The sequence below is a fragment of the Leptopilina boulardi genome, unplaced genomic scaffold, assembly GCF_019393585.1.
Source record: "Leptopilina boulardi isolate dan_hultmark-lab unplaced genomic scaffold, ZJU_Lbou_2.1 LbouV2_110, whole genome shotgun sequence".
In the NCBI taxonomy this organism is placed as follows: Eukaryota; Metazoa; Arthropoda; class Insecta; order Hymenoptera; family Figitidae; genus Leptopilina; species Leptopilina boulardi.
Window position 1 is genome coordinate 1,166,840 of NW_026137653.1, and position 21,156 is coordinate 1,187,995.

The following is a 21,156-nucleotide window of genomic DNA, read 5'->3' on the forward strand; positions in this document are numbered from 1 at the left end:
TTTTCACTATAATATTATTTTTTTTTTTAATTTTGTGCTAGTAATTTTTTATAATAGAGAAAGTTAATATTTCCATTTTTATAAAATTTCCTTGTGTATATAATTACAAAAAAGAGCATTATTTATTATCAACAAAATTCGTTTATAAAATGTGAATTTATAACAGGAAATCATTCATATTCATTAGTTTTTAAGGTTTCAGAAAACAAAAGTAGCACATTTATTGTAATTTTAAATTAAATTGCTATTGTTTACAAAAATTATCTTTTTTATTCCATTTTTATTAAAAAACTAAGTTTTTATTCCATTTTTATTAAAAAACTAAGTTTTTTTTAAATTTTTTCTAAAATGCCGATAACATTGTATTTTCATTAGCCCATCAGAGTGCAATTTTTTTGTTATGAATAACAAAAAAAAAAAAAAAAAAAAATGTAGAATCGAATCATTCGTCGATGCTTATATTTTTTTTTATCAGCTTTACTCTCTTTTCAAAAACTGTGCTTTTATTGTGAAACAACAATAAAAAGGATAATAAAGCTTTTTTTTCCCTACAAACATCATTTACAATTTTTCTCTTTTATATGCATGACAAATGATTTAAAATCTTTAGAGCGCAGTTTGTTGATTTTTTTCTTTCAAAAAAAAAAATCTCAATTTAAATAAATTGCTTAATTTATTAGAATTTTTTTTTTTTTAATAATTTAACACTATTGTAAAGAATATTTAATGTACAATTGTTAATTAAAAGCCAATTTTTCCAGAACTTCAAAAAAAAAATAAAATTTTTAAATTATTTAGATAAAAAAAGATCTTTATTTCACTATCGTGAAAGCACTAGTCCAATCCAATATTATATATAGCTTCTTTATAATTTTTTTGAAAAGAATTTTTTATAGGGTTATTATATCAATTTAAGAAAAAAAATTTTTGGTTTAAACTAGAATAATTATTAAAGAATTCATTTTCGAGAGATAAATTTAACAAAATTGTTATTTTACAATATATATCGCAATAGAGATATTGTGCTAAGAGCCCACAGCTGCTGCCTGAATACGGAAGAGTGTTTATCGACCAGCTCAAAATTTACTACAATCACATTAACTTAATAATTTACTTAGTCTCTCTTTCTCTCCCTAAAAACTAAACTTTTTTTTCTTCTCTTTCTGCCAAAAGTTCTACTTCTTAATCTTGTAATTTAGAGGCGCATGATTAAACAACAAATTTGTTTTTTCGAAGGTAATACGTGTTGTTATAAGGTAAAAAAATAATAGAATCATGCTGATTAATTTTATTTGACTTTGAAAGGTATTTTTTCATTTTCCAGGAAAACATTCTATTCAAAAAAATGCAATAAAATTGATTATTCTTAGTCTACAGAAATTTAGGTTCAATTTGTAGGTTTTTTTGAAGGTATTATGTGTTGTTTTAAGGTAAAAAAATAATAGAGAAATTCTGATTAATTTTATTTGAATTTGTAAGGAATTTTTTCATTTTCCAGGAAAACATTCTATTAAAAAAAATTAAATAAAATTGATTATTCTTAGTTTACTGCAATTTAGGTTCAATTTGTGGGTTTTTTTTGAAGGTATTAGGTGTTGTTTTAAGGTAAAAAAAATATTAAAGACATGCTGATTAATTTTATTTGAATTTGTAAGGAATTTTTTCAGTTTCCAGGAAAACATTCTATTCAAAAAAATGGAATAAAATTGATTATTCTTAGTCTACTGCAATTTAGGTTTAATTTGTAGGTTTTTTTGAAGGTATTATGTGTTGTTTTAAGGTAAAAAAATAATAGAGAAATTCTGATTAATTTTATTTGAATTTGTAAGGAATTTTTTCATTTTCCAGGAAAACATTCTATTAAAAAAAAGTTGTAAATTCAGATGTTCATTACATGAACATTTTGCTTCCTCTTTACGATCAGCAAAAAAATTTGCTTCCTCGTAGAGAAAGCAAAATTTTATTGCCAAAATGTCAATTTTTGATTTTTTAACTTTCATTAATTCTTTAAATTTACTTCAAATGTATACTTTATATATATCGATCGATTCGTCTTGACGTAAGGAATACAATTATTTCATATATAATCTTCAATTTAAAAAATCACAAAATTTTATAGCCTAAATGTGAAATTTTGATTTTTTTACTTTCATTAATTCTTTAAATTTACCTTAAATGTATACTTTATATATATCGATCGATTCGTCTTGACGTAAGGAATACAATTTTATTATATATAACCTTAAATTTTTCTATTTAAAAATTTTTTCGATTAAAAAAAAATTTTTTGAAAAAGACGATAAAATTTTTTTTTTGGGATATTTTCCAAAATCCTTTGGTCAGATTTGAGATATTAATATGATAAATGAGCCTACCAAATTTTATCTAAATCCATTAAAACCTGTTAAAGTTATCTTCTAAACAAAAAAGGGATCCACACACACACACACACACATACATCCGGACAATTGATCAGGATCTCATATAACATGTTTCTATAAAGAAAAAAATTTGTTTCCGCCACTTTGAAAAGTTTTATAAATGAATGGACTACAAAGCTTCCTCCACGAGGAAGCAAAATTAAATAAAATTGATTATTCTTAGTTTACAGAAATTTAGGTTCAATTTGTAGGTTTTTTTGAAGGTATTATGTGTTGTTTTAAGGTAAAAAAAATAATAAAGACATGCTGATTAATTTTATTTGAATTTGTAAGGAATTTTTTCATTTTCCAGGAAAACATTCTATTCAAAAAAATTGAATAAAATTGGTTATTCTTAGTCTACAGCAATTTAGGTTTAATTTGTAGGTTTTTTTGAAGGTATTATGTGTTGTTTTTAGGTAAAAAAATAATAAGAACATGCTTTTTTTTTGACTTTGAAAGGGATTTTTTTAGAGCTGTGCAATGTTCGAATCGAGTTGAATTTTGTTCGGTTTTTAATGACTCTGACACGAATTTCGAACTTTCGACATTCGAACTGGACTGACTCGGATGTCGAATTTTCGACATTCGAACTCGGCGTAAAAATTCGAACAGTTCGGTTCGATTTATTTTGCACAGGTCTAAAAAAAATTATTTTGTAACATAGAAATAATTTAAATAATAATATTTTTTTTTATGAAAAAAATTTATTTATGAGATAATATTTCAAGTTAGAAATGATGATTAAAAGTAGAACTGTGAAGTTGAAAAAGCATCTGTTTCATTCATTGTTAAATAATTTTATTTTCACGTCACGTAATCGCCTGCAGTCGTGATAGCATTATTCGCTAAATTGCGATGTCACTATACTGTGATACCGCAATCAAAAGGTTGAATATTCTATTCCTCACACGTATCTACCCGCTAGTTTCGTTACATTTTCAGTCAAATTATACTTTTCCAAAAAGCACTCACTATTTTAGACTTCTCTTCGAAAAGTAGTCTACTTTATTTTTGTTCATCATTTATAGAAAAGTTATTTACTTAATTAGAGGAGAGAGGGTGGTTTTACTAAGTTTCTTAGTTTTTTTTTTTGACATGAACTTATTAGAATCGATTTAAGAATATTTGAAGAAAAATTCCAATCAGAGAGAGAAAAAAACTTGATAAATTGTTTTAAAATTTATTAAATTGAAAAAGATTATATTGAAATATAATCAATTTTATTTTTTTTATTTATCTTTCAATTTATGCTTTCTAATAAAAAAAAGTTTTTTCATTTTCTTAAAAACGATGAAAATGATAATAAATAAAATCCATAAGAAAAAAATAGATAACAGAATTTATTAAAATTTTGTTTAATTTTTAGTTCACTTTTTAGTTTAGATTTTAATAGTAAATTCTGAACCAGTAATTATAAATATTTAAATAAAAAAGCACTAAATTCTCATACATATTTTGACAAGATTTTAAAATTTTAAAAATTTACTGCTAAAATATAAATCTCTCAATTTTTTTTCTATTTCGATTTATATAAATGGATTTATCGAGAGAGAGAGACAGAGAAAGAGGAAGATATATTTACAATTTTTTTCCATTTCTTTAAAATTTATATATACTCTCTAAAAAAGAAATAGATTTTTTTTTCATATGATATAAATTCTATTTTTTCAATCATTGCAGTTAGTGAAATAAAAGATATTTTTCAATATTTTATTAACTGACCCTATTAATAAATAAAAAAAAAGAAGTCAATCACGAGGTTTTAATAGTGCCAATATAACTGAGGTCCACTCAAAGCTTTTATTCGTTGACACTGAAGATTCCAAATTGGAGGGTTAAAGAAATTTAGTAACAGCATTGTATGTTATATATCTTCATCAATCTCTTTTCCATTGACCTTCCTTTTTTTCATAAAAATCAATGAAGTAAAAGACTTTCTTAAAAAAAAAAAAGAAAAAAAATTCGTTTTTTAATTTTTTTTTAATTCTTAATTTCAAAAAAAAATTTTTAATTTTCATATTATTAAAGAAGAATATCACATAAATTCTTGTGAATTCACTGACAAAAGTTCAAGAAACTTCTTTTATAAAGTCTCACGCTATTAAAATTTATAGGATTCTTATCGAAACTTTTAGAGAAAAAATAAAAAATTAAGAATAATTCGACTATCAAGGACTATTTAAATTAATAGAAGTTTTCATTGCTTCAAATTGTTTGGAAAAAAAGGAAAATTCTTGAGAGAGAGAGAGAGAGAAAAAAAAACGATCATCGCATTTCTTTTCTTCTATGAAATAGAACGTAAAATTCAATATATTTTCGCTCAACTAATATTTATAAAGCAGTGAAAGAAATTTCTTATTGCTCTCAAAGATTATTGGAATTTTATAGAAAAAATTCACTCCAAAGGGGTTAATATTTTTTTTTTTTTAGCAAACTATCGGTAATTAATTATTGTTATGTAATTAAGATAATCGATGGGTAAGTTTTTTTTTTTTTTTTTTTTTTTTTTGGCTTTCTGCCCATTTGGAGAGCTTCGTGTAAACACTAAAATGATAGAACGTGCACACGTGATAAGATCACTTAGTCTATACTCGTATATAAATCGATTCATTATTTCCCTATTCTTTTTTTTTCTCTTTCTCTCTCTCTTTTTTTCAGTCTTGTGAACTATCGATTATTATCGTTTACTTATGTTGAATTGATCACACACACCGCCTACTTAAAGGATTTTTTTCTTGACGCCATTTTCTTTGCTGATTTCTTATCGTTATATTCTCCTTAGAGAGAATTAAAGGTGAAATAGCATTTTTATAATATAGGTTAAGGCTTTCATGTACATAAAAAAAAAGTTGTTCTCATCTTTTTTTTCTACAATTAATTTTTCTATAAATATATATTATATACATTTCGGAAAAATTTCCAAAATATATTTTTAACAATGCTATCAGATTTAAGAATAAATATTTTATAAAGAATATATCATATTATAAAATAAATTTTTTTTTTCTTTTGTAAATGTAAAATTTTCATAAAAGGTCAGAAAAAAAAATCGAATGTTTGAATTTTTTAAAAATTTAGTCTCCTTATATGTAGTAAAAGGATAAAAGACTGAGAAATCTTATCCGTATCGCAATGGGGGAAAGGGACTATGTCACTTGGGATTTGTATGAAATAAAGTCACTTCAAGAGTTCGCTGCTTTTTTTTCCTCTATATATCTATACGCTTTCAGCTCTTTCGCGCTTTTCAGATCTTTCTCGCTTTTCAGAGATTTGTTCTTTTTTTTCCTGTTTTTATCATATATTAATGTATATATATAGAAAGAAATATAAAATTCCATTACAAATGTTACGATGCAGAAGGCGTGCAATCTTATAAAATATATGAGTGTTTTCTAAAAAATATTTCTTTGAATATTACTTTCTGTAATATTTAGAATTTCTCTATATATTTTTTATAAAATATCCTTCGATATCTCTCTTTTTCAATATTTTTTCAACGTTATTTCCTCCTTTTGAAAGAATGTAAAATGAGACTTGGGTACTAACGGAAATATATTATGAAGAAAAATCTTGACATACGCTAAGTGGAAACACTGGTTATGTTAGACATATATGAATAAAGTTCCTTCACCTATAAGAACTTCATCATCTTTTATATATGAGTGTTAAAAACAAAAAAAAATGGGTTGTGTTGACGGTCAGAAAAAAAAAATATTTTTCTTAAAAGAAATTTTAATTAAATTGAAAAATTAATATTTTGCGACAATATATATATATATATATATATATATATATATATATATATGCAATTTGGAGGTTTGTGTTAATAAAAACGGCTTTATATAGGAGGACAATAATTTTTGTTGCACTTAAAAGAGTTACTCACTGACGGTGTTATGTCGTCTTTAACTTTATATTGTACCACCAACGTTGTTTATTTATCCGGATATACGTGCATTGCACTAACAATTGCCAAAAGATATTGCCATGCAAAAATGAATTTTTTTTTTAATTTCAAAATAATTTATTTAAAAAATATTAAAATATTATAGAAAGAAAAATTGGTTCAAGGTTACTTGGGTATTATCAAATAAATATTTATTTTATAATATTTATTTGTACACCCTAAAAAAAGTAATTTTCAATCTAGAGGATTCCTCTAAAATAAATGCATATTTTCCTCTTAATTTTGGTATCAAAATTATTATTCTTCATTTAAGAGGATTTTCCTCTTAAATTAAATGTCGACATCCAAACCTCGTAAAATTGTTTTTAATGTCAAAGCCATCAATAAAATAATTATAATTTCAATCAAATAATAAAATCTTTGCAAAAAATACATTTTTAAATTAAAATTAAGTAAAATTATAATAGTTCATTTCAATATAATAATAAAAATTGTTTTTTAATATAACATTAACAATGTCATGTTTTTGGTTAATTATCAACATTTTATATTAATAATTAAAATACAAAAAATAAGTTTTCATTAATCAGTTGTAATGATCAACGAGAGTTTCAGCGCAAAAATAATTTTAAAACATGCACGCAGAGAAATGATTTATTTGAACCAAATAAAATATATTTGAGTTAAATAAACGTATATTTGTCTCAGAGCCTACTAACTTATTTATTTGGTGTAAATAAAAGTTTTATTTGTCAGAAATAAATTTTTCTTTGCCTCAAATAAATTTTTTATTTCAATGAAATAAAATATATTTGCAACAAATAAATGAGTTAGTAGGCTCGGAGACAAATATACCATTTCTCTGAGTGTGATGATATGTTTAAAAGTTAACATTTTTTATAGGACAGAAAAAAATTTCATATATGAAATTATTTAACGTTTTAAAACTTTTTTAAAAAAGTAAATAAAAAGATTTAAAAAATTCGAAAGATTCAAAAATGGGGTTATAGTATTTCTATTTACCTGAGTAGTAAAATTTCACAAGAAATATCCAAATTTTTTTAAATCTAAAAATAGCGTTAAAAATATTCATTTAATTTGAATTTAACTATATTTTCTGTATTTTTAATAAAGCAAATCCATTTTTTTGTCCTTTTTGTTGACATTTTACCAGAAATATTAAAACTGAAAGGTTAAAAAACAACTTCACAACTATCATATCCAGGGAAAGGGATCAAACAATTACATTATTTTTTTCCGTTTCCTTTTTTTAAATCTTCTAAATTTAAAACGGAAAATCTTAATTAAAGAGGAAAATACAAAAGGAATCCTTTTGTCATTCTTCCATTAAAATGAAGAATAAAAATATTCTACATTTCAATTGAATAATCTTGTTTTAAGAAGAAATATTTAGAGGATATTAGAAGAGGAATTTTCCTCTAAGTATAAGATTACTTTTTTTTGGGTGTATTAAATAATTTTTATATTTAAAGTAAATACTTTTTAATTTACTCAAAATAATAATTATTTCCGATAAATAAATATTTATTTCGTACAAATAAAATATTTAATTTATTTGCAATTTTATTTATTTGAAATTATTAATTTATTTACTATTATTTATTTTGCAATTTATTTTGCAATAATTTTTAATTGCAATTTTATTTATTTGAAATTATTGATTTATTTACAATTATTTATTTTTGCAATAATTATTATTTGCAAAATAAATATCTATTACAATAAATATTTATTTATTGTCAAGTAACCGATAATCCGAGTGAAAATAATTTTTTTTTTTTTCAGTGGTATTAAGAAAAATTTACTAGAAAAAATAATTGTTTAGAGTGAAAATTAAACAGTGTGAAATGAAATCTATATTTAATTTAAAATAAGAATTTTCTATATTAAAAAAATGAAATGTTTTAGAGATTTTTTTTTTTCAACTTGGCAGTTTTGTATATGAAAGTTATTATAGTCTCAGGTGCCGACACGCGATATAATTATTAACCATGATGTATATTCTCGCTAAGAGTTACATTAGTAACGTTTTAGAGACAATTAATCTACTTTCAGAATTTTCACTTTGAAAATATGATATTCTCAATATTTTATCAATATTGTATTATAATTTTTTTTTGTAAAAAAAAAATATTAAATTTTTCCATTAAAAAAAATAGAAATCATTAAATAGTATTAAATAAAATTAGATTAAATAGAAAAATGTATTTCTTACCTCAAATCTGCTATCGATGTATCGTAGATTTATGACGAGATCTGCTGGAAACACACGCAATTCTATATTTCGAAAACTATATCGAAATTTAAATAATACTTTTAATTTTAATAATTTTAATCTAAATAATTAAAAACTAAAAATACTTTTTAAGATTTAAGACTCACGAAAAAAATATTTACTTAAAAAAAAATGTTTCAATTCTTTCGTTCGCGAATTAAAAAATTTCGAGCACTCCCGAAAATAGCAAAAAAAAATTAAATAAAGAATCACTGAATTTGAAATTAGAAAATTTACACTCACATTGATCACGTCTAAATAGGTCAGAACACGAATTGCATCTGATTGAATTAATCTTTGGGATTTTTCAACCACATTGTTTATTACCTTTGGCTGACCCTTTGCACTTCGATAATATAAACAAACAGCTCGGAGTGCGCGCAGGTATAAAAGTAATTTGAAAATCGCTTTTGTTTCTTTTATTTTTTTCAAATGATTTAAATATTATTTTTGATTTATTTTAAAAATTAAAAATTTATTTAAATTTTATTTTTTAGTTTAATTTAAATTTATTCGAATTTATTTAAAAATTTATTCTCAATTTATTTTAAATTTAATTTTGATTTATTCTTTAATTTAATTTCGATTTTCAATATAATTATAATTAATTGCAATTTGACGTGCTAAAAGAGAGAGAGAAAAAAAAACGACACCTATGAACGCAGTGAAATTAAATCCGTTTTAAATTGGTTGCATATGATACACCCAACGGGATTTATTGCTATAATTTTTAAAGTTAATAATTTTACCCAATAACCAGATTATAGACTTAAATTCAATTTTTTTTTTATCTTTCAAATACTCGTTAATTTCAATTATTATTGCTAATTAGCGGAATTATTTAAAAAGTAAATATTTTCCGAATAAATACTATTTTAATTTTCAAATTCAAAAATTTTATTATTTATTCAAATTATTGACCTTGTCACGAACATGATTACTAAATATTGAGTTAATAATGAGGAAAAAGAAAAAAAAAATTAAATTTTTTTTTTTAATATTATGTAGCCAAATCTGATGGGTTACTTGTTTTTGAAGGCGCACGCTTCTTGACGTTTAAAATAATTGATGAATGCGAGGGCAGAAGTGCGATTCATTTAATCTCGATTGTCTCATGCCAATAAATTCGTCGCATTAGGCAATCCTCGTCAATAAACAATGAGCAATCTCAAATTAATGCAACAATTTGCAGTCGATCGAGGGTCGCAGAACTGCCTTTAACCATAGAGAATATTAATGTTTTTTTTTTTCTTTGCATGCGTTCAATTCACATTATTTATTTATTGCTGAAAAAAAGACAAAAATAATTTTAAAAAAATATACCCAATGAAAAATTTACTAATGGCGCAGTACTGGCGCAGTACTGGCACCCAGTATTGGCGCCAGAGTTGGCGTAACTTTGGGATGATAACAGTTAACCAGTATTGGCTACCAAAGTTGGCACCAGTATTGGTAACCACTACTGGTTCAGTACTGGCCGAGTACTGGCAGCTTTGTAATTTATTGTATACGAAAAGAAAGCTTTAACTGTAACAGAGATAAGTTTCACTCCAGGTAATACTTTTTTGGTATAGGGTAAATGTCCCAATTACTGCGATGTACAACCCAAGATTGACTTTAATGATAAAATAATAAAAGTGTAAATGAAATAATGATTTAATTCTTTTTGTTATAAATCACTATTAGTGTCTATTAAAATAGAAACGATACTTTAAACTTGAAGAAATAACAAATATATTATTAAAAATATTAACTTTTTTAAAAATGGCATATATGCTGGTAATACTGCAAGTTTGCATGAATTACTGCGAATGGTGTGCACCAATTACTGCAACGCTAAAAGTGTGGATTTAGAGGTAAGGTTGACTGGATAGACCACAGTAATAGGAGCATGAGAAAAATATACACATACTCTAATTACTGTGATAGGTTCAATTGTAACTTGAATAAATAATTTGATAATAGTCGAAATATGCATCATTAGTGGATATATAATATCAAACATCATTTGAAATAAGTTTTAAAGTAATTTTGAAACAGTTTTATGTTCTCCATTACTAAGTTTTACTAATTTTATAAAAATCGCAGTAATTGGCGCATCAGCAGTAATTCATACACTTACCCTACTTAGGAAAAAGTGTCTGAAATTTTTAGTAACCAAACACAAATTAAATATTAATTAAATTAGTCAACCAACTAATTAATATTTTATTATATAAAAATCGAAAACGCAAAGAATTTTCATTCCTTCTTATATAATATACATTATTTTAAGAAATCAAAAAATAAATATAAAAATATGTTTATTATAAAACCAAAGTTTTTGTAATATATAAAAACAGTTCAGTAAAAATAAAAATGTTTATAAAATAATTATAATGTACATAATTATGCAATTAACTATTTAATTATTTTATTATTCACATTAATTTATTAATTATTATATCAAATATAAATAAATTAACATTGAATTCAATTCAATTTACATAAAACAAAATTAGTTTACAAATTAACTCATCACAAATATATAATAATTTAATAAATAATGAATACTAAATTCCTGAAATTAGGTAATTATTAAAAAAAAATTATCTAAATTTTTTTTAAATTAACATTAAATTTTTGTTTATAATTCACTTATGGAATACAAAACTGAATAACATCTAGAAATAAATTACAATAATTTTATTGACCATTGAAATATATAAGTTTGTAGGTTTAACTATTTTTTAAAATTTTTATTAAGAAAGGTTAGTTATATATTTTATATTATTGATAAATATAACATTTGTGCAATTTTACTTGCGATTGTATTTAATTTTTTAAATTAAGTTTATATTATAAATTTCATTTTAAAAAATATTAATTTTTTTATAAACAAATTTATTTATTTTTAGTTTGATCGTTTAAAATTTTTTTTTGGTTTATTGTATATCTGAAAACAAAAAGAAAATATTGCAAAATGTTTAAGACTTTTAGAAACTTTTTGTTTAAATAATTTTACCCACAGAAAAGCAAAATAAAGTACATTTTAATTTTTGAAAAATAAAATCAAGTTGAAAAAAATTTTGATGAACAAAATATTTAAACAAAAAGATTCATCGGGTTCACTCTAGAACTTTTTGTAAACTAGTATTAATCAAAAAGAAAATCTATTTGAGCCAATACTGGCTCAATATCGGCTCAGTACTGGTTTGCCAGTACTGAGAGGGTGGTACTGCACCAGTACGGATACAATGAAAATACCAGTACTGGTTCAGTACAGACTGCCCAGCCTCGGCAGCCAATACTAAATCAGTACTGCGCCAGTAGTCAACTCTGGTATAATACTGAAATTTTTGGTTTGGTTTGGTTGGGTATATAAATTACTAAATTTTTTTTTTTTTTGTTATTAAAATTTGATATTAGAATAAAACAATTCAATATATATGACAAGCTGTATTAAACTTACTTAACAAGAGTTAGTCATAAGTTGTTCTTTATAAACCGGTTGTAAACTATATCTCATTTACTGGGATGGAAGGTCGATTTATTTTCCTTGCAACAAAGTAACCACAATATTACTTGTTAAGTTCCCTCTCGACTAGATAAGTAGTTTCTTCTGTCAGAATAAATAATTGATTAACACGTTTTCAGACTTAAACATTTGATCTTCGGTATCCGAATGTATTTATCAAAAGGGAAGTCAAATTGGTTTAATAGAGAGAAGAAAAAAAAAAGAAAAGACACTGATAAATAACATATTTAATGTTTACTGCAATACAATGTTGCACATATTTAATATTAGCCACATTCTCTTGATATTTTGCCAGCGGTCATAAATAATATTTATAATCTATATACTTTGATTTTCTGTTTTTAAAACACAAATCTCGTTTCTTTTATAAAAAATCTTTTTTTTTTTTTCAATTGACATTATTGCAATTTTACTAAATTGTTGTCTCCTAATTGACAATATGTCTTTTATAGTTACACGTGTTTGTAATTCTTTTAATTGGTTGATTAATGAGACTCATGTTTGTCATTGACCAACAATCAATTTAACGCCTTCTCTTGGTTCATTAATAGTATAGGGGATTTACTTTTCTCAGCCTTCTATTTTTTTTTTCTCGAGAAATTACATTATTTAGCTTATAACATTTATTTAGCTTACATTTAGCTTAGAAAATTGTTTATAATTATACTAAAATTTTTAAAATAATTCGAGGAATAAATGAATCTTTTTTTTTTTAATAAAAAAAGTGTACTTAATGAAATTCGTATCATTGAGAAAATAAAGTGTTAAAAATGATTTTTTATTCTTGTTCTTATACCCGGGGTTATATGAGAAAAGTTGAGATTTACAATGTTATTAATGTTGGATGCAAGAAATCACGTTGTATCGTTAATACTGTAAAATACATGTTACGCCCAAGACTCCACCTACCTTTGTCGAGGATGAATACAGGATGTTCAAAACTAGGTCACGTCTTTTATGAAATAAAAAAAAAAAAAAAAAAAGCGGGTAAGAAGTTGTCCAACTCAGAATTCAAGTTTCATAGAAAACTAAAACGCGGAACTACTGTTTTTCTTTTTTCTCAATGCATTAAATTAAAGTATTTGTCTACTAAACAATTAAATTTATTATTATTAATCGTATTTAACATTTTATTATTTGAACAGAGAATTTTTTTTTTATTGACAATTTTAATTCCAATTAAAAACTATAATATAAGATTAATATTATAAAAAAAAAAAAAAAAAAAAAAATTGTAAAATTACGAAGTAGTTAACTTTCCAATGATTAGTTAAATAATAAATTATTAAAAAAAACTTGTGAAAAATAAATCGTAGTAGTTATTAAATTAATAAGGTTAATTAATAGGTAAAAAAAAAAAATTTCCATTCAACTGCAAAATTAAATTTTTAAATAACGACATGCAGAGAACTTTTTAATTAACTTTCAGTGAAATGGGAAAAATTATTATATTTTTTTTCCCCCTACAAAATAGATGTCGAAAACTTATACAAAAAGACTTTTTTATACAATAAAAAAAAAAAAAAAAATGATTTGATTCAAATACCGCTGTATTTGGTTATTATCAAATAAATATTTCTTATTTGAATCAAATAAATTGTATTTGCTTCAAATACTAAAATATTTGATTTAAATAAGAAATATTTGATTCAAGTAAATATTTATTTGATAATAACCAAATACACTGGTATTTGAATCAAATAAATTTTTTTTTTTCAGTGTATTATCAAATAAATATTTACTTGAATCAAATAATATTAAATAGTATTCGAGCCAATAATAATTTCTGTATTTGAAACAAATACCTAATAATTATTTAATAAAAAATAAATATTTATTTTTCACTATAATAATGATTCAACATTTTATGTTAAAAAAAATAATTAAAAGAGTATTTACAATATTATTATTTATTTTTTATTTATTTATTTGGAAAACTTTATTATATTTATTACATTACGTATTATTAATAGTTAAAAAAAAATAATAATAATTTTAATAATAATTATAATAATAATAATAATAATAATAATAATAATAATAATAATAATAATAATAATAATAATAAATAATAATATTAAAAAAAACTTTGTAATAAGTACACAATGGAGAAAAAAAAATTTATAAAAAATAAAATAAATAATAATATATAATAAACAACAATATATGATTTTTATAAAATGAAGTAAAATTAGCGCGTGCTTTGACGCTTGTCATTTATCTTTTTTTTTTCTTCATCTTCTTCTTCTTTTTGGAAGTTAATTCTTTTTATTGAAGGTGGAAATCGAGTAGAAGAATAAAGCCAAATGATTTTCCTCCTATTGAGTATATAACACTAAAGGACGAAAAGTTACTCCCGATCTGAGAGGCTTTCAGGAAGTAAAAATCCTCTTGAGATTCGACGTGGTTGTTGAACACAAAGTTCATTTCTCTTTTTCTTCTCTTTTTTTTTTAACCGCGTCCATTTCGAAGTGAATTATCCACTATGTTTCAAATGCCATGGCTTCACAATATGTATCAACCTATATATATATATATATATATATATATATATATATATATATATATATATATATATATATATATAATATATATATATTCCATCTTATTGTGTCTCAAACATTCCATACTGTATTTTTTACAGAAATTATTTTTTTTATTATTTATTTATATATTTTTATTATGTATTTATATTATTTTTTTTATAATTATCTGGTTTAAATATGTGAAAAATTACCTTTTTATTAATAAAAATAAAAAATTAATTTCATTTGAATTTTATATATAGTTTTTTTTTTTTACGAGGAAGTAAAATTTTTTTTAACATTGTTATTTGTAACTCGGGACTTGAATTTTTATGTTTCAAAAATTGTTTCCTAAAATAATTGGAATTCTGTTTTATTCTTCTTCTTTTTTTTTTTTTATTAAATATTTCTTTCCAATAAAAAAAAAAAGAAAAGATTTCATATAGTGGATATTATGTTTCGTGACTGAGTTTGAAGAAACGATTTGATTAACTTTTTCGTCCGTCCACTTCCTCCTTAAGCTTGATTGATGAATGATGATGCATTGAACTTTCTTGATTATTGTTATATATAAAAAAAAAAAAAACTTTGTTCTTACCTGACAAATATAAAAATTTACATTCATCTTAGTTTATCAATTTTACTCTCTATTAAATTTTCTAAATTAGTAAAAATTATTCGATATAAAAAAAAAAATTCGATATTGGATTAAAAATTTAATGAAAAATTTTTTTTTTAAAGAAATTTTCATGAAATTTTTAAAATTAAAAAAAAAAATTTTCGTTTTTCTATATATGCAAAGTTGACGCCAATGCTTGCGATAGTAAATTGTATGAGAAAGATAGTGAGAGATTTGAGAGAAAGAGAAGAGAGAGAGAGTCACTCGAGTGATAAGGAAGTAACAAATTGTCTAGACTATGTGTCCTTCTCCGGAACATATAAACGCGGGCGTTTCGTAAGTGAGGTAGTTCAATGCACTTGTACTCGCACACTTATACTACAAATAATTTTTAGAAACAAACATATATATTGCAAAAAATTTATTATATTCAAATTAAGTAGAAAAAATTTTTTTTGTACTCCGAAAAAAAAATTTATTTAATTAATAAAACTAATATTAATTAATTAAGTAATTATCAATTTCTAATTACCTATTAATAACTATAACAATAATAATAATAATAATAATAGTAATAATAATTATTATTATTATTATTATTATTATTATTTAATACAAATAAATATTTATTTATAAATAGTCAAGTAACTGATTATTATTTGAATCAATTTCTCTTTTCAGTACACGCAAAAAAATTTTCACCAAGATCAGCGATATGTTTCCCTAAAATAGCGAAAGTTTTCGCTATTCTAGAGAAATATATCGCTGATCCAGAGAAACTTATCACTATTACAGGTGAAGATTTTTTTTGCGTGTATAGAATACATTTTTTTTCAGTGTAAAATTTTGTTTACAAAAAATTTTGATTTTTCTATAATAAACTTTATTTTATCATCTAAATAAATAAATAATAATAAAATAATAGTATTAAATTTTGAAAAAAATATGATAATGATTAAAAAATAAGAATCGTATATATATATGTATATTCATCTTGATATTGACGAAAAAAGAAAATGCGAACGTAACCATTTTATGAAATTGCGGTTTTCAGCACTTGGTAGAAGTACATATTGACTAAGCGATTCAAAAAAAAAAAAAAAAAAAAAAAAATTGAGAGAGAGAGAGAGAACAAGTAGGGGATAAAAGAGAGGAAGCCACAAAGGCCTTATTACTTACGATCAGAGTGTGTCCAACTCTCAGCTCGTTTTATACAATCTACATAATGGTGGATACTGCATCGGCGCGACTCTGGTGTGGATTCTGATGCTGAGTAGGTGGAATATTATGAATGATGTATGTTGTCCCGGATTTATGACTACCCATTATGATGGCGATTAATAATCCCTCGCGTTGGTTCTACAGTCCTTAATGCTATATACAAAAAAAAAAAAAAAGAAACGAAAAAAAACAAAATAAAAAACAAAAGAAAGAAAAATACATTTTGAAATATAAAAACAGAATCTTTTCAGAATTTAGCAGAATTATTATCGGCGCCACTTAATCTCTCTCTCTCTCTCTCTCATCTTTTTTAATCTAGAAATTATTTGCTTTCAGGATTTATTTTTCGGTGCTTTTAGGGCGTATAATTATTCCTCTAAAATAATCATAATTTAGAATTTTCATTTTAAAGAATTCTCTATATAATTATTTTTTTACACGAATTTTCATTTTTTTAAATTAGCGCTTTAATAGAAAATTTTTTTTTTTAAACAAATTCTGTAAAATAAAAATTTTGCCAAATAAGTTACCTTAAAATTGTGCTAAATTAAAATTCGGTTAAAAAAAAATACATTCTGTTAACTGCTCACTGAAAATTAAAAGGAATTAAAATAAGCTGCAACGCTTCTTAATTTAATCGAATTTTGCTTATTTTAATCCATTTTGGTATTAAAATAAGCAAAATTGGATTAAAATAATAAGCGTTGCAGCTTATTTTAATACCTTATAATTTTCTGTGCTAATTTGAAAAATAAAAAATTTATCATAAAATTATCAAATAAAATTCTTTAAATTGAAAATTCTAATTATTTTTATAGAATAATCATATTTTTTCAAATCTTTTTTGCCATAAGAAATGTATTTTGGAATGAGCTGAAAGTTTTGAACGTTCATATGAACGAAATATTTTTTCAATCTATAAATTATTAAAAGTTATGATGACCATGCAAAATAAAACAGTAAATTAAACAATTATTAAATTAATAACATCTTTTTAGATATTTTAAACAATATTTTGTAATAAAATTTGTACTTAAAGAAGTTGAAAAAAAAATTTCGTTCATATGAACGTTCAAAACTTTTGGCTCATATTTTGGAGGTAAATTATAATTTTCGATAATTAGAAAAGAAAATTGTGATTTATGTTTTATAAAAGGTTTCATATTCCATTTACATAATTCATAATATGTAAAATTCTGATCGCAAATTGTGTTTTATGATTCGATGGTATTGAATGGAAAATATATATATATATAATATAATCCGCTCTCATTGTGCTTAATGTATATATATATATATATATATCTAGGGAAACTATAATTATAGTTGAAATTATAATACAGCATAACATGGTTAAATTCACACGAAAGGCTTCATTGTATTGTGAAATTTTGCTTGATTACGCAGGATCATCAGTGCCATGTTAATATATATAGTTATCATCATCAACATCCACAATTGCTTTTTGAATAAAACGTGTCTCTCATCAATGATAGTAGATTAATCGTCGGGACTTTATGACTCATTGTTCTCAGATTCTCACTAATTAACCGCATGTTATTTCTCCAGGTGTATTGAGATGCTTCCAACTATATATATATATATATATATATATATATATATTGTCTAGCTCAGTTCCGAAGTTGAATATATCGGAGGTGAATTTTGATGCTATAGACATCATCAAAACTTGGTTCCAATGATAGTTTGTCAGGGGAGAGAAACCTTATGCTAAGGATCCTTATAAGCTATACGAGACACGGATCCACTAATTGGAAATACGAAGATATATAAATAGAGATTGAAGTTTCATAATTCATCCAAGATATAAATGCATCACGATTTTTTTTTTTTTTTGAAACAAAATTAATTATTCAAAATTATTAATATTTTTATTACATTGAAATATTTTTTATTTTTATTATAATAAAATATTTCGTATATTTTTATTATATTACACATTTTTTTAATTTTTATTACACTGAAATAAAAATTTATTTAATTCAAATAATCGATTACTTGACTGCTATCAAATAAATGTTTATTTAAATTAAATAATTATTTTTTGAGTCAAATGATATTTGATTCAAATACAATTTATTTAATTGAAATAATAATAGTAATAATAAATAATAATAATTATTATTTGGTTCAAGTAAATATTTATTTGATATTAGTCAAGTAACCGATTACTTGAATCAAATAATTTTTTTTATCAGTCTACTATTTAAAAATTTAATTATTTACTTTATTTGTTTATTTTAATTATTTATTATTTATTATTTATTTTGTTAATTAATACCCTCCTAACGCTCTTTTTTTTTTGTTTAATGGAAAAAGAAACTTCAAAAGAAGGAAACAATTTTTAAAAGTATTGATGGAATTTGAAGTTTGAATATGTACTCCCGCGTCCACTTCATTATAAGTTTAAAATTACTTTTTATATATATAGATTTACACAGAATTAATCATTTGATATATATAATATATAGGTCAAAAAAAAAATTTAGATATTCATAATTATTAAAACTGACTTTTTAAAAATTTTAATACTTTTTTATTTTTCATAAATTGTTTTGAATGTATTTTAATAAAGAAAAATTTTTTTTTCTTCTGTTGCAGGTATATTAATTGTTAAGAGGAAAATATCTTCTATATAGTCGCTTTGAGATGAAATTTAAATTAGAATAAAATTGATGCTCATGAACCGCATTGTGTAAGTAATCTTGCTTTGTCTTGAAAGGTTTTATTATTTATACAAGTTATTTATAATATTTATAGAAACAAAAGCGAAAATAATAAAAGATTTTGCAGAAATTTTCCAACTAATAAATGTATTATATTATTTTTATAATAATTAATAGAAAATTAATAATTTAATAAAAAAAAATTATTTAATTTTTCATTTTTAGAAAAAATTATAATTTATTTTACTTTTTCATAAATTAATCATTATTATAATATTGTATACGCGTTTTTCAATTTTTTTTCCTTACAGATGATAAATATAGAAAATAATTTTTCACAAACCAAAAATATATATATATATATATGCTTATTCAATTATTCTATTTTACATGTTTGCTTTTGGGGAGATTATTAAACAATTTAACTAAAGTGTTGCGGGTTTCTCTGATCTTGAATTTCCCTACTCATATATAAATGACAGTGAAAGCTCTTTAAGCTTTGAACGAATTCCCCAGAGATGGGAATAAAATTTCCATTGAATATAATTATATCTGTGGTGTATTTTTCGGGGTATATATATATATATATATATATAGAGGAAAAGGGAACAGGAAAATCGTTGAAAAATTTTCGTTTAAATTAATTTCACGAGAATAAAATAAAATAAAAAATTGCTTTTGGTAGCGTTATCAAATGCTTTATATAGATATTCCCTATATTCAGCTTTTAACATTTTGTTCACAATTTATTTCTGCATCATCGACTTCTTGTGTAGGGCAGGAAAGTAAAGCTATATACCAATCGATAGGTTGAGGGTTTATCCAGCCTCGATCGATTGGTTCTCCAATAATTTGTAATCAACTTTCTACTTCAAATTAAATTTAAACTTTCTAAATCTTATTATATATATATATATATATATATATATATATATATATATATACATTATTATTATTCAGGTTAAAAAGTTTCCAAGTTGCAAGCTGACATCAAATAAGAAATAATTAAAGAAAAACTACACAAGTCAAAGTAAATTCATTAATAAGATGAAAATGTTTCTAATTAATTATTTTTTTGTTATAAAAAAGATATGTTTCTTTTTGATTTTGAATTATGAAATTTAATTAATTAATTTATTCCACTTATCTTAATTCAACTTAATTATATTTTAGGCAAAAGAAAGTGAAACTTTTTTTTTTTTGTAATAAAAATAATTGACAAGAAAAGTTTGACTAATTGCAAGCATGAGCCACATTCTTATAAGCTATAACAAAGTAAAACGTATATATATATATCTCAAGAATGAAATTTTCCAAACTTTCTTTCGAAACTAATATTTCCCAGAGCACATGATATTCCCTTTGAGCTTCACAAGTTTTCCTTTCAATAATAATTATAGATATAATAAAATTTATGCGTCTATTATTTTATCAATTTAAATTAAAAATTATATATATTTTTTATGTATAATTTTTTTATAAAGATAAAATTTATATATATATATATATATATATAATTAATATAAAATGAACTGTAATTTAGAGTTAATAATAAATTGTAATTTAATTTGTAATTGTATTTATAAAAATTACCAAAATTATCCAAAGCGATGAGTGGAAAACTTAGAAAACTAGTTTAATGAATCTTAGAAAAGCCTTCTTGTTTTTGAACCAGGTGTGTGTGTGTGTGCCTTTTAAGATCTAATTGAATATTAATTCAAGCACTTTCATCTTAAATTTGGTTGCAAAAGTTACCAAGAACTATTCTCGTTTTCTAGGAAAATATTTAGGTAAATTCGTTTAAAAAAAAAAAAAAAACGTTAAAAAATGTTAATGTTTTTAAAAAATAAAAAAAATTAAAAACTAAAAATTTATTTAAGTTTCAATGTTTTAAATTTGGAACTTAAATTTAATTTTTGTTTTAAACATTTCATTTGATATGGACTAAAAGTTATAAATTG

The 21,156-nt window shown here is 22.8% G+C and overlaps 1 protein-coding gene across 3 annotated transcripts in view; it reads left to right on the forward strand.

The window, feature by feature from the left end:
- LOC127277220 (uncharacterized) overlaps positions 1-21,156 on the forward strand; it is a 95,752-nt gene that overhangs the window by 24,792 nt on the left and 49,804 nt on the right. The window contains exon 2 of one of the 3 annotated variants that reach the window (XM_051298138.1): positions 19,131-19,224. The exons of the other annotated variants lie outside the window; for them this stretch is intronic. The gene's annotated coding sequence lies outside the window, so the exon portion shown is untranslated. The remainder of the gene's footprint in view (positions 1-19,130; positions 19,225-21,156) is intronic. 3 annotated transcript variants of the gene reach the window in all.